Raw genomic sequence first — 14,396 nt, 5'->3', positions numbered from 1 at the left:
AATAACATCAAAAACCTTATGCTTGTAGTTTTGGCATTGATTAAAAAAAATTGAAGTTTTGTTTCTACCAAAATTTACTGGTAGCGCTGCGTAGGCTTTGGTTTTTTTTTTTTTTTTCACTGTCGCGAGCCCAGCAGAGCTGCAGTGCGCTGAATGAAATGTGTTCTACGCCATGTTTGGCTTGCTATTGTTCCTGATTACTGTCCTTTTCGTGCTTCGCTGCGCCTGTCGTATGCTTTCTTTAGTTGCTTTCGATGCTACCGAACCATAAAATGGCTTTGTTCGACATATCGCTGCAGTGCCGACGAACTTTCCACGCAATGAGCATCATTTTGGTAAGTCCAGCTAGACTACTGGTAGTTTTGCGGAAAAAAAAGGTGGTGGGTGTTTAAAATGATTGATTTCTCGAATTTCAGCATACTTGAATGTCATGGCGGCAAGTTCGGTACCTGGGCTAGAAGGTACCATACAGCAGCCCGCATAAACACGAACGCTCGAGCGCGTGTCTTCGACTGACATTAGCGCGGCTGGGTCCGAGTCTCCGAGACAATACTAGGCCGTTGGCAGGGCACGAGCTGTCTCCAACCTACGCAAACACACCGTGCAGCATAGTCTCGGGCTCGATGCCCATCACTCAGGGGCTGTAATAACAGTGCAAGGCGCGCAATCGAGCGTTCGTGTTCAGCGTGCTGCCGACGGTACTTGCCGGTCGCGCTTCTTCCGCAAATCGTTTTGTGAAATAGGCGGGAACGTTTTGCTTCGTGAGGTTAAATTGCACGCAACTTAGTGGATTGCATATGAGCTTGTCTGTGCAGGACTTATGCCAGAAATTCTTTTACTTGAATTCGGCATGAGCGTGATGCACGCGGCTTTGACGGTTTTCGCATCATCGAAACCAACGTCGGCTTTACACTCGCAGCTGACATCGGACGCAACATTTTGAGCTCCTATTTCAAGTGCGCGTCTCAGTGCTTGATCAGCGTACGGTAGCAGCCTGCCGACTAATTGAAAATGTATACTTTAAATCTGCCGGCCACCTCTTTTCATTATTAAGTAGAATGCTAATTCACTTTCAAACAATAGTGCAACGCAGTGTAGGCTACGGAAATATTCCGAAAAAAAAAAATGTGTATCACTCCGCGCTGTTCTGTGGCCGTGTGCTCTAACTCGTCGGTTTGGAAAATCGACATGCAACTGGTGGTGCGTTGGTTCAAATCCCGCATGGTGAAACTTTTTTTTTCGCACATTTTTTTTTTCATGGCAAGTTACATTTCGCGACTTGAATGGGAAATCTCGTTTTGTCCAGAATCGCTTGATTATGCCGCGTTCTAAAATGAGCTGCATGCATCTGTTCATTTGATTCATACCGCAATAATAGAGAAAACGAAGCGACTTAAAAACCGAACGCGGGAAAAAGACCGGTGTGTTTCAAGTTCTTGGCGCAGCACTTCTGTATTTCCACGCCCCTCCACGTGTGGCACACATCTGGACCGACGGGCCAACGCTGCACGGTCATCACCGATAACCCTGATATCTACCTCGTCTGCTGGGTACCACGAGGGACTGTGACGTCACCGCTCGCCTATATAAACTCTGTGCTATCCCTGGACGCGCCATTTGGCAGCACCGACGACGCCTGAAGGCACCACTTTGACAGTTGCCTTGTCGACTACGCAGGTTCTTGGCGCAGCACTTCTGTATTTCCACGCCCCTCCACGTGTGGCACACATCTGGACCGACGGGCCAACGCTGCACGGTCATCACCGATAACCCTGATATCTACCTCGTCTGCTGGGTACCACGAGGGACTGTGACGTCACCGCTCGCCTATATAAACTCTGTGCTATCCCTGGACGCGCCATTTGGCAGCACCGACGACGCCTGAAGGCACCACTTTGACAGTTGCCTTGTCGACTACGCAGGTTAGTTGCAGTCTGTCTGTTTTTTTTTTTTTTAGTAAGGGCGTCGTTGCTGCTGCTGAAGTGTTGTTGCATTGCCGTTACATTTGACTTCTTTGAAATTGTTTGTAGATTCTTGTTGTGGTAGCTCTTCTATCAGGAGGACCTGTCTAGAATGGGAAAGGGCCCTAATTCATCTGAAAAGGGCGCCCGGAGCGACAGTCGGGAGGAGAGGGCTGAGATGAGAGAAATGGTCAAAAGTATGGAGTATATTAATAAGGATCTTGAGCAATTCAGAAAAGACTTGGGGGAGGTCCTTGCCGAAAATAAACAGCTTAAGAAGGAAAATGAGTGCCTTCGGAAGAAGTGTGAGGAAAATGAGAAACGCATAAAAGATCTTGAAAAAATGTTTGTTCACAACGACCAGTACTCTCGGAAATCCAACCTTGAGATCAAAGGTGTAATTCAAACAGAGGCGGAGGATGTTGTCGAGCTTGTTGGTAAAATTGGTACTGCTGTCGGCGAACCTGTCTCGCCTTTAGATATTGAGGCCTGCCATCGTGTGTCAGCGCGGAATGCTCGACAGAGCGTCATTGTTGAGCTGAGCGAAAATCAAGAAACAAAAAAGTTCACTGCGAGCAATATTGTTGTGCAGTTCAGAAGTCGCCGGAAACGTGACCAAGTTCTAGAAAAATCAAGGAAGAAGCGCATTACTAATGAAAGTCTAGGATTGTTTGACAGCAGTGCTGACGGTACAGATAGCTCTGCAAGCAGCCATCCAGTGTTCGTCAACGAACACTTGTGTCCAAGCCTAAAAAAGCTGCTGTCATCGGCCATTGCACGTAAGAAAGCATGTGAATGGCGGTTCGTGTGGACACGCAATGGCAAAATATTGGCACGGAAAACTGAGGGTAGCGATGTTGTTCACATTGAGTCTGTGGACGACCTTACTAAGATCTCCTGAATGGTTTTGTTAATGAAGCGGTGCGAATTGCAGCTACCATAAAATGTTCAGTCTTTCTGATGTCTTATACCAGCAGTTTGTTGAACCTAGAACAGCTAAACTGTGCTCATCTGCAAAATGCACAGTATCCTTTATTCACCTTAACATCCGTTCTCTGGCAAAAAAACACGATGAATTTGCTCTTTTCATTGATCAGTTTTCTTTCCGATTTAATGTTATCATGCTAACTGAAACTTGGTGCACAACGAGCAACTGTGCGCCTTTGTTACCCGGTTATAATAATTTTTTTATCAATCGAACCGACATGCGTGGTGGCGGCGTTGGCATGTACATTTCTGACAGTTTATCAAGTGAGAAGGTGTCCCAGTTTACCGATATCACCAAACATTATGAAGCACTTTGTTTGCAACAAGAGAGCACTCTTTTCGCTGTCGTATACCGACCTCCTTCAGGCGATGTTAAAAGATTCATGGACTTTGTGGATAACCTACTCGAATATGCATCCTTCGAACGATTGCGGCTAGTTCTTGGTGGAGATTTTAATATTCATGTTACTGCAGGTAATACCTCTTCTACTGAACTGAACAACAAACTTGCAGCCTGTGGGTTTCAAAACGTCATTAAAACACCAACGCGTGTCACATCAACAACTTCATCGGTTTTGGACCTATTGATTACGAACAGCAACACACCAGTAACCGCAGCCGGAACCGTCAATTGCAGCCTCAGTGATCATTGTCCTGTTTTTATGGCTTATTGAGACGTCGCTGTGCGTCGCAAACCTTCTCGTTCAAAGTTCATTTTTCAATCTATAAATGACACCAGTATCGATGATTTTAGGAATAAAATTATTAGCACTGACTGGTCTGAGGTTTTTGCAGAAAGTACTGCAGATAAAGCATACGACACTTTTATGACTATTTTTTCTGCCCATTACAAGGCATGCTTCAAACTTAAATCTGTTAGGCAGCGTCGATCGATAAGAAAACCTTGGATCGGCATCGAGCAGGTAAAAATGATTGAAGATAAAAATAAGCTTTTCGCCCTGTTCTTAAAAACGCGTAAGCCTTCCATATTAGCAGAGTTCAAGAAACTACGCAATCGAATCACATCAGAACTAAGGAAAGCCAAAGTGCAGTACTTTCAGCAGCTGATTCAGGATGCCTCGACATCTCGTCCTGATCGGATCTGGAAGATTGTGAACGACGCACTCGGCCTGCGTACAGCTGCGCCTAATCAGTTTCAGATGACTGTCCAAGGTCAACTGCTCACTGAGGGTGCTCTAGCAGAGCATTTCAACACCCACTACATAACTGCCATGACTAACAATGCTGCTCCTTCTGTAACGTCTTGCGTCCTTGACGACAACCTCTTGAACACTGTTTTTATGGTGCCAACTAATACAGCTGAGGTTTACAACATATTTACGTCACTAAAGAACAGTAAAAGCCTTGACATAGATAATATCCAGGTCCGACCGGTCAAATACGTCCTCGACGTCATCTGTCCAGCCCTCGTACACATTTATAACCTTGCTTTGGAGGCTGGTTTTTTTCCACTAAACATGAAACGCGCAAAAGTTTCAGTTATATATAAAGGCGGCGACAAAAATGATGCTGCCAACTACCGACCAGTGTCAGTTCTCCCAGTGTTTTCAAAAGGTCTTGAAAAAGTTATTCTGTCTCATCTCGACCCCTTTTTTACCAAGCATAAACTTCTTTCTGAATGTCAGCATGGGTTCAGAAAAGGGTGCTCTACCGAGTCCGCCCTTTTGATTCAAAAGGAATTGATACTCAAAAACATGGATGCGAATAAACTGACGCTTGGGGTGTTTGTAGATTATAGCAAAGCTTTCGACTGCCTCACCCATACTGTTCTCCTTAATAAACTGTATCACTATGGCATTCGGGGCGTACCCCACTCACTATTAAAGTCGTACCTTGCAACACGCATGCAATCTGTAGTTATCGATGGCAGTCTGTCGTCCTTTAAAGAAATACCATGCGGCGTCCCTCAAGGCAGCGTTTTGGGACCGTTTTTGTTCAATATCTATGTTAACGATGTGGTTCGTATTGATAAGCATGTCAAGTTTGTTTTGTACGCTGATGATACCAGCTTGTTTTTCACATCAGATAATAGTTCTCACCTACTGCATACCGCTAATGAAACTCTCTGCAAATTGCTTGATTGGTCGAGCAAAAACTTTTTAAGAATAAATCCTAAAAAATCAAAAGCCATTCTGTTTGCTTCAAAAAACCAACCAGTAAGTTTGATTGGCGAGCTCCGCTTGGGCAGCTCTACAATCGATATAGTCAAAGAGCACAAGGTTTTAGGAGTGGTACTATCGCACCGTATGACTTGGGATGCGCATATACAGCAACTGGTGAAAAAACTCTTCCGCTGTTGGCTTAATACGTCGATCTCGAGATATTTTTCCAACTAACATTAAACTTCAAAGTTTTTCACTCCGTCTTTCGGTCCCACATTAACTACTGCACGTTAATTTGGGCCACGACTACTAAAAAAAACATAACTATACTACATAGGCTCGAAAAGAAAGCTGTTCGTTGCATCGCTAATGTTTCATACTTTCACAACACTCATGACCTCATTACTCAGTTCAAGTTGGTCAGTATACAACAGATTTACGATTACCGTCTACTATACCTGCTGTACTTCTCTAGTGTATCTTACCAGCAGTTCCTGAAGGAGCTGTGTACTCTTACTTTGCAAACTCGCACATATCGAACCAGGTCGTCTGAGGAATGGTTTGTACCGCGGCCACGCACTAATTATCTTCTGCAAACATTAACGTACAACGTACCATTTCTATTAAACAAGATTAAAACGCAATTTTCTGGTTCCATTGCCCTAATGCACACCGCATTGCGCAGCATGTTTGTTTCTGGGCAATTTTCTAAGACTGTTTTATGATTTTGAGTGGTAATTGTGAAATTGGGCATACAGAGTGAGTGTGTGTGTGTGTTTGCCTTCTCATCGGGATCTCACATGTCAAACTCTTTATGGTACTAATTTTTATTCGTTTGTTGCGTAGTTTGATTGTAGTGCACATTGTTCTTTTGTGGCGTAGTTAAGTTGATGAATGAAGTCCGTGTATTCGATTACAATATTCACTTGCATTTTAACTATTGTACTCAGTAAGTAGGACAATGTATGTAGTCTGTTGCACATTTCATTTGTATTTGAATTATTGAAGTGCATATGAAGTCGCTGCTGCCAAAATGGTTCCCTGACCTAGTCAAGCTGTCCTCACAGCTCTTTGTCACGGAAGCCATCAACATTGTATCAATGTTGAAAATAAATTTTTTGATTTGATTTGATTTGATTAATGTGAGCTGTCTGAAATCCATTGTCAGTGAGTTCGCACCGGCTTTTGGTCAGCAGTGGCGGTTTTCCTCCCGATTCTGCAGCATTGTGACTATACTTTGCGAGATTTGTGTGAAAAGATGACGTTCATTCGTCAGGCTTAATTAGCGCAGTGATGAGTGCTCCGCCGTGCCCCGATTAACAAGTGGGCTTCTGCAACTTTCTATTTCGCTGTTGCCGAGGAACCCACTCCTTTGTGGGCCTCTCTTAAGGTACCTGATAAGTAGTGAATTGTTCCGTGCAACAGGTTAGCGACGGATCCAGTTTTCGCCAGAAGCGACTGGGACAGACTTTGGCCCAAACGACTTGGCGAGAGCAATTATTTTTTACTGATCGTAAAGTTCGGAAGGAAGATGTGTGTTAATTTAGAAAGCTGGTGTAGCATACATGAGCTCAGAAAACATATTCTAGAGCTCTTAATCGCCTATTTTCTGACATTATATATGCAACATTCTTGTGCATATCTGTAATTCTTTTGTTTTTGTTAAAATATTTTTCGCTCTTAAGCAAAGCACGTTTTTCTTTGTCATTGAAAAGAGAGCTCTATAACTGGGCTACAATATGTGGCAGAAGAGCAGTATATTTAAACTGATGGGTTAAATTACTTTGCACACGTCACCCAAATATGGCCTGTTTTCCCGTGTTAAGTGTTAAATTTAAAACATAATCTTGATTCACACTGTGACAGAAAATAGTACTGCTTCAAGAGTTGTTAAGATTTGTTGTCGTGCACCAATGTATTAAAATGCATTACAGAGGCAAGTCAGCTTGTCTCGATTTCCTTGCTCTCCTAGAAGAGCAGAAGCAACTCAGGCAGGATTTTCATGTAGCCAGGCAAAAAGAGTTTCGAGCTGTGGGAGCGCCAAGTAAGAATGCAGTAAAAGTTGTACAACACTGTGAAGAAATATTTCTAAAGATCAAACAATAAATGAGACAGGACTATAATGTTGGCCCCGCAGTGTTTGCAAGAAATGTTTTTTTTTGGAAACAGCTGGTGGCATGGATTCCAGTGCATACAAATTAAAGGACACGTGCAGTGGAGGTACACCAGCACATGGTCAGTCAAGTGCTCCAAAATTGAAAAAAAAAAACTACAGGCCATCGAACAACATAATTTCATGCAACGAGAACCTGACCAATATCTGGACAGGGTTCAAAAAGCAGTGCGTTTTCAGTCAACAAAATCAAATTCCTGGGACATGTACTAACAAAGACATGACTCGAAACACAAATTCACACTGAACCGAGCAAGAGCCAGCTTGAAATCATTTACAGCCCCCAAAATTAAGGACAAAACATACTGTACTGGCTACCTCAACACTGGCACCGCAGCATTGCATAACATGTCTAAACGACCAGGGATTGACAGTAACGCAAGGCAACACCAAACCAGGCCTCCCTTTTCAGGACATGAAGATCAGACACCCATACATACCATTCCCAACTCTTACACACAAAATGAGGCCCATTCTTAAGGGTGTGTGAATGTTCGAAATTTTTGGAAATGGAATAAATTTCTGTTCAATTAGTCAAATGAATCAAAGTACATTTCAAAATTATTTTAAACGAATCGAATTTGCTCTCAGATTTTCAGATATTTTCAAGTAATTGACACAACCCTTGATTAAGCTGCACTGTATTTTTCTGCAATGAATCTCTCAAGAACTGCACGCATTGACGACGTGTAACACTATTCATATTCTAATTGAAAAAAGTACTATTTGCACTCCCTTACAAATTTTACTTCTATACAGACACTATTAATACGACCACGCATGGCCACCAACACCACCACCTCCTCCTCCACTCCCAACTTCACGTCCTTCACATCCACCTCGACACCTGCACTACAAGTTACTGCCTGATACAATTTGATGCTAAGGAGCGTGTGCTTTTACACACATGCACACGCAAGAGTGATCACAGCATGCCGATGAGTCCTCTCTCTTTCCTCGGTAGACTTATCAACACAGACACCCACATGCACACACATTTTCTCCTTTCCACCCACACACGTACAAAGGTGATGACAGCATGCTGTTGAGTCATCTCTTCTCAGTAGCATGTGTATTACACATCCATTCGTCCAAACCCAGACTTGGTCTCCTGGCTTGTATTCCGCATTGCGTCTTCGTAGGTTGTAGCGTCTGGCGTCGGAGCGCTGCTGATCTTTGATCTGTAATCGGGCAAGCCTTCGAGCTGCTTCTGCACGCTGAAAGTAGGCGGCAATGTGGACGTTCTCTTCTGTAACGTTGGGCAGCATGGCGTCTAGCGTTGTTGTGGCCTCCCTGCCATGGATGAGCCTAAAAGGCGTCATCTGAGTGGTCTCCTGTACTGCGGTGTTGTAGGCGAAGACGACGTAAGGCATGATGACATCCCAGGTTTTGTGTTCGGCATCGACATACATGGCGAGCATATCGGCGGTGGTTTTGTTCAGGTGCTCGGTCAATCCGTTGCTCTGCGGATGGTATGCAGTTGTCCTCCGGTGGCTGGTTTGGCTGTAACGCAGGATAGCTTGCATTAGTCCGTGATGTCCTCTGTCCGTGATGAGCACATCGGGGGCGCCGTGTCGAAGAAGAATGCACTCCATGAAAAATTTGGCGACTTCTGCTGCTGTTCCATTCGGTAGGGCTTTCGCCTCGGTGTAGCGGGTCAGGTAGTCGGTCGCTATGATGATCCACTTATTTCCAGATGTTGACGTTGGAAAAGTGCCAAGCAAGTCCTTGCCGATCTGCTGAAAGTGCCTTGAGGGAGGTTCAATGGGGTTCAGAAATCCTGCTGGTCATGTGGGAGGGGTCTTTCGTCGCTGACAATCTCGGCAGGTTTTCACATAATGTGCGACATCGGCAGACAGTCGGTGCCAGTAATACTTGTCTTGAATGCTTCGGAGGGTGCGAGTAATCCCGAGATGTCCAGCGGTCGGCTCGTCGTGTGAAGTGTGTAGAACTTCTTCGCAAAGACAAGCAGGTACAACAATAAGGTAGGCTGTTTTGTTCGCTGCAAAGTTCTTCACAAGGATCTCATTCTGCACACAGAAGGAAGGCAGTCCTCGCTTGAATGAAGCGAAGGATGAAGAAACCTTGCCTTTCAGGTACTCAATGAGGCTTTTTAGATCGGGATCCGAGCGTTGCTGCTGAGCAGAAGAGCTGGGGCTGATGGGTCCCAGGAAGGCGTCTTCGTCGTCCGGCGGTGGTGTATCTACAGGGGCTCGTGAGAGGCAATCGGCGTCAGAGTGCTTGCGGCCGGGCTTGTAAACGACGGTGATGTCAAACTCCTGGAGACGCAGACTCCATCGAGCGAGTCGGCCAGAAGGGTCCTTCAAATTGGCAAGTCAGCACAGCGCCTGGTGATTGCTGACCACCTTGAACGGTCGTCCGTACAGGTAGGGGTGGAATTTTGACGTAGACCAGATGATGGCAAGGCGCTCCTTCTCAGTTGTCCAATTGTTATCCTTAGCCTTGGAAAGGGAACGGCTAGCGTATGCGATAACTTTCTCCAGCCCGTCGCTTTTTTGAACGAGAACGGCCCCTAGGCCCACGCTGCTTGCGTCGGTATGAACATCAGTATCGGCGTTTTCATCAAAATGTGCGAATAATGGTAGGAAATGTAAACGACGCTGAAGAGCCTTGAAGGCTTCTCCTTGCGGCGCTTCCCATTTAAACGGCACGTCTGCTTTCGTCAGTTGGGTCAGGGGCTCGGCGATGCGCGAGAAGTTTTTCACAAATCGTCGGTAATATGCGCACAGTCCGAGAAATCTGCGCACTGTTTTCTCATCAGCCGGCGGTGGAAACTGTTCAATAGCAGCTGTTTTCGGCGGGTTCGGGTGTACTCCCTCCTGGCTAACGATGTGGCCTAGAAACAGCAGCTCTTCGTAGGCAAAGTGGCACTTCTCTGCTTTCAAGGTTAGGCCAGACGACTTGATGGCGTCTAGTCCTGTTCGAAGTCTTTTGAGGTGCTCTTCAAAGTTCGAGGCGAAGACAACGACGTCGTCTAAATATACCAGACAAATTTTCCACTTCAGGCCTGCCAGCACTGTATTCATTCTTCGCTGAAACGTCGCTGGTGCGGAACAGAGACCAAATGGCATCACCTTGAATTCAAACAGCCCATCCGGAATGATAGATGCTGTCTTCTCGCGATCTCTTTCGTCCACCTCAATTTTGCAGTAGCCGCTCTTGGGGTCCATCGACGAGAAATATTTGGCATTGCAGAGGCGGTCCAGTGTGTCGTCGATGCCGGGGAGGGGGTAGACGTCCTTCTTTATTATGTTGTTCAAGCGGCGGTAATCAACGCAGAATCGAAGTGCGCCGTCTTTCTCACTAGAACAACTGGTGCCGCCCACATGCTGTTTGAAGGCTGGATGACGTCATCGCGAAGCATTTCTTCGACTTGGTCCCGGATGGCTTGTCGTTCTCACGGTGACACACGGTACGGGCTTTGACGGAGAGGTCGGACGTGTTGGTTCGTTATAATGCGATGCTTAGCAATTGGCGTTTGTCTGACCTTCGGCGATGTCGAAAAACACTCACTATGGCTTCGAAGCAGATTGCAGATCTGGTCTTGTCTGTTCCGGGGCAGGGCTGGGTTGATGTCGAAAGTGGGCGAGTTCTCTTGGTCAGGCGAATTTTCTGCGGAAGGGTCGGAGAGGGCGAAGGAGTCTGGTACATGGGATATTTCGTTGAAGAAACCAATCGTTGTTCCTCTGCTAATGTGCCGGTATTTTATGCTGAAATTAGTCAGCAGCACTTGGCCTGGCCATTGCGGAAACGTGCGATGACTCTTGTGATGCTAATTCCTCGGTCTAGAAGCAACTGCATGTTCCCCTCGATGATGGCTTCAGCGTGAATGGCTTTCGTTGCGCCTACGGTCACGATAACGCTTGAACGGGATGGGATGCTCTGTTCTTCCTCCAGGACAATAAGGGCAACGTGATTTTCCCGAGTTTTTATCGAAGCAATGGCTTCGTATGTCGAAAGTATGATCATCTTGGATCGAAGGTCGATGATCGCCTGATGCTCATTAAGGAAATTCATACCCAAGATCACTTTGCGGGAGCATTGCGGTAGCACAACAAAGGTCGCAGGATAGGTATGTCCTTTGATGGTCATTCGCACTGTGTATCGTCCTGATGGCATAATGAGGTGGCCCCCTGCGATGCGAATGTGTGGGCCGTCCCAAGCCGTTGTGACTTTTCTCGTATACGCAGCGAATGTTCCATTCATCACCGAGTAATCGGCTACTGTGTCGACTAGAGCGGTAACTTTCCGGCCGTCGATAGTCACTTCTAAGTCGGAGGTCCTGGCTCTTGCATTGCATGTCGCTCTCGGCGTCGGGTCACGGCTTCGTCGTGCATGAGAGTTGCGGGTGGGCCGTGTGGCCAAAGCTTTTCAGGTGTGGTGTCGTCGTTTTGAAGGCAGTTTGCGTCGTGGTCGGGGTTGTCATTTTGTGTGGCGTCGGTGCAGCGAGTGTCGGTTCTTCAAGCGGCGTCGCGGGTGCAGCGTCTTCATGGGGCGTGGTCGGTGGAGGATCTTCGGTGCTTCGCTCGGGAGCAACCTCACCTCCAGACGTTGCTGTCTTTAGTTTCCCCTACGGGGGCTGGGAGACCTTCCTCGTACCGCGGCTGCGTAGTTTCGGCGTGTTGACGCAAAGAGCGAGGTTGACGGTGATGGCGAGCACGAAAAGCGGATTGGTGTGTGCTCCTCTCGACACAGGTACTCGTCGATTTCGTGCGGACGTTGGCCGAAGTGTGGTCGTGGGGCGTTAACGGAAAATCTTCGAAGACCGATACATCGGTATGGGCAGTGACGAAGAATATGGCCGACCTCACCACAATGGAAGCACAACAGCCGGTTGTCAGAAGTCCTCCAGGCGTCGCATTTCCTAGGGCTTGAGCATCGATCGTAGGCTGGGCGGGCGGGGGCAGGGAGGTGGCATTCGGGAACAAGTTGTTCATGTCGGACAGGATGCAGGGGTTGTCGTTGGGGCTGAGAAGTCCTTACAGCAGCGGCATAGGTCATAGCCCGGGGTTCTGTGGCCGTCGGGGTACCAAGTGCCTGTTGCACTTCTTCCCGTACCACATCCATCAGAGTCGCTGCTTGTGTCTGTGGGGAGGATGGCAGTAATCGGCGTAGCCCCTCTCGGATGATTTCGCGGGCAACTTCCCGCAAGCTGTCGCTGGTGGTGGCCATCGTGTCCGAACGGATTGCACAGGCAGAGGAAGGGCGATTGTACTGCCGAGCTCGGACGTCGAGGGTCTTCTCAATCGTGCAGGCCCCTTGCATGAATCCCTCGACTGTTTTTGGCGGCTGGCAGACGAGGCTGCCAAAGAGTTGTTTTTTTACGCCGCGCATTAAAAACTGAACTTTCTTTTCCTTGGTCATCTCGGGGTCGGCGCGGCGAAATAGGCGCTTCATCTCCTCGACGTAACTGCGGACGGGCTCATTCGGAAGCTGGATCCTGGACTCGAGGAGTCGTTCGGCTCTTTCTTTTCTCACGACACTGGTGAATACCTTTAATAGTTCTCTCTTCAATAGCTCCCATGTCGTAAGGGACGACTCGTAGTTTTCGTGCCACGTGCGTGCGAAGCCCTCCAATGAAAAAAACACGTGTCCAATTTTAGCCGCATCATCCCACTTGTTGAATGACGCCACGCGGTCAAATTGGTCCAACCATTCTTTAAGGTCTTTGCCTAGGGATCCATTGAAAGTTGGCGGCACCTGCGGCTGCTGCAGTATGATCGGTGTTGATATCTTCGGCCAGGTTGCGGTGCTTGTAGCAGCGTCTTTTCGCTCTCTGGTGCAGTCCGGCAAGGTCCTGAATTCAGGCTCCTCTATCTGGAGACGTCGGCTGGTTCGCTGAGCTGCTGGCTCGTCATAGGGGGCGAAGCTCTGAGGGCTGGCTTCACGTCTTGAAAGGGGCGTCCGGAACATGGAAGGCTACCCAGCACCTCCACCAGATGTCACGTAGTGGTGACGGCAGTCGAAGCAGCGATGAAGACGGACAAAATGTCTTCTAAAAGAAAACTGTTTATTGGGCTGACTTGCACCCAAAATGGACTGAATCACTCGGCGGCGGCGAAGCGACAAGCATGCTCGGCGGTCGTCGAACAGAATGCCCGCCGCTGTCAGCTGTGCTCAATTTAAAGTTGATAGCGAACTTTCGAGATAAAGCGTGCAAAGTTAAAGAACATTCCGGAACAACGTAGAATCAGCTCTGCCTGGCTGCGATCAATCGAGATAAATCTAGTCGCATCTTGCGTCGCAAACAAAGCAATAAAGTTGTTTGGCAGCAGATTTGAAGAATGAACAAACACTGCAAATATTTGCGGAAATATCCGCATGCTCATATCCTTTTGAACTGTGTATCTCGTGCTCTTAATTTCTGATGACCGCATCCTAAATCGGGCACATCACAACCCTCCTGGGTAATTTGTGATAAGAACTCAAGGGGTCTTTATTTGCCAGCACCTGTATATGGGCTGCAGACTGTTTTGATGCCTACGTTTACGACTTTTTGTGCCATTTCAGTCCTGTTCATTGATATCGTATTTGGCTTTGTTGAGCTGCGTGGATTGAGAGTTTTTTTTTTACAGCAAAGATCATCCGCTGTGCCACAATATATAGGGGTCTCAAACTTACAGGGCTGAGAAAAGGAAATTGTTCCCATCATCCCCTGAATACCGAATCAGTTGCGTTTCTTGGGAGAATCGCAGCCCAATGATATTCTTGGGTGCTGCCAAAACAGACTGCTCTTTATTCTCACGTATATACATTTTCTTGGGATCCTAATCACATACCCAATGAAGGAGTGGAATAGCCACTATTACCCATGGCTGTTGAAGTTAACTAAGTGCCTCTTGAAATCAACACTGGGGTGCCAATTAATGTTTGTTGAATCTACAGAACACTTATGCACTTCCGCTTGCGGTAGTTGGGTTTTTTACTTACTTTTTCTGTCTTTCCTCTACTTGACTTTGCAGATCAGTGTCGGCCACAAAGTACAAGCTCCCAACATTGGACCTTTCAAACTGCTTCCAGCCCTTGCTTTCTAGGTGTCTTACTGTTGAGAGGCTGTAAATTCACATACTCTGTTGTAGCATCTGGTAATGCATACGCATTAAATGGGGGAGACGCCAAATTTTTGGTTGG

At 46.9% G+C, this 14,396-nt stretch overlaps 1 protein-coding gene across 11 annotated transcripts in view; it reads left to right on the top strand.

The window, feature by feature from the left end:
• LOC144112997 (uncharacterized) overlaps positions 1–14,396 on the top strand; it is a 49,997-nt gene that overhangs the window by 17,241 nt on the left and 18,360 nt on the right. The window contains exons 1-2 of one of the 11 annotated variants that reach the window (XR_013310576.1): positions 51–335; positions 1,678–1,922. The exons of 8 other annotated variants lie outside the window; for them this stretch is intronic. The gene's annotated coding sequence lies outside the window, so the exon portion shown is untranslated. Of the gene's footprint in view, positions 1–50; positions 336–1,377; positions 1,923–14,396 lie in introns of those variants that run through there. 2 more of the 11 variants (XR_013310578.1, XR_013310575.1) reach the window with 2 other exon arrangements.

Source organism: Amblyomma americanum, chromosome 1 (assembly GCF_052857255.1).
Source record: "Amblyomma americanum isolate KBUSLIRL-KWMA chromosome 1, ASM5285725v1, whole genome shotgun sequence".
Lineage (NCBI taxonomy): Eukaryota > Metazoa > Arthropoda > Arachnida > Ixodida > Ixodidae > Amblyomma > Amblyomma americanum.
The sequence above is the reverse complement of the archived record's forward strand: the minus strand, read 5'-3'. Positions and strand labels throughout refer to the sequence as shown.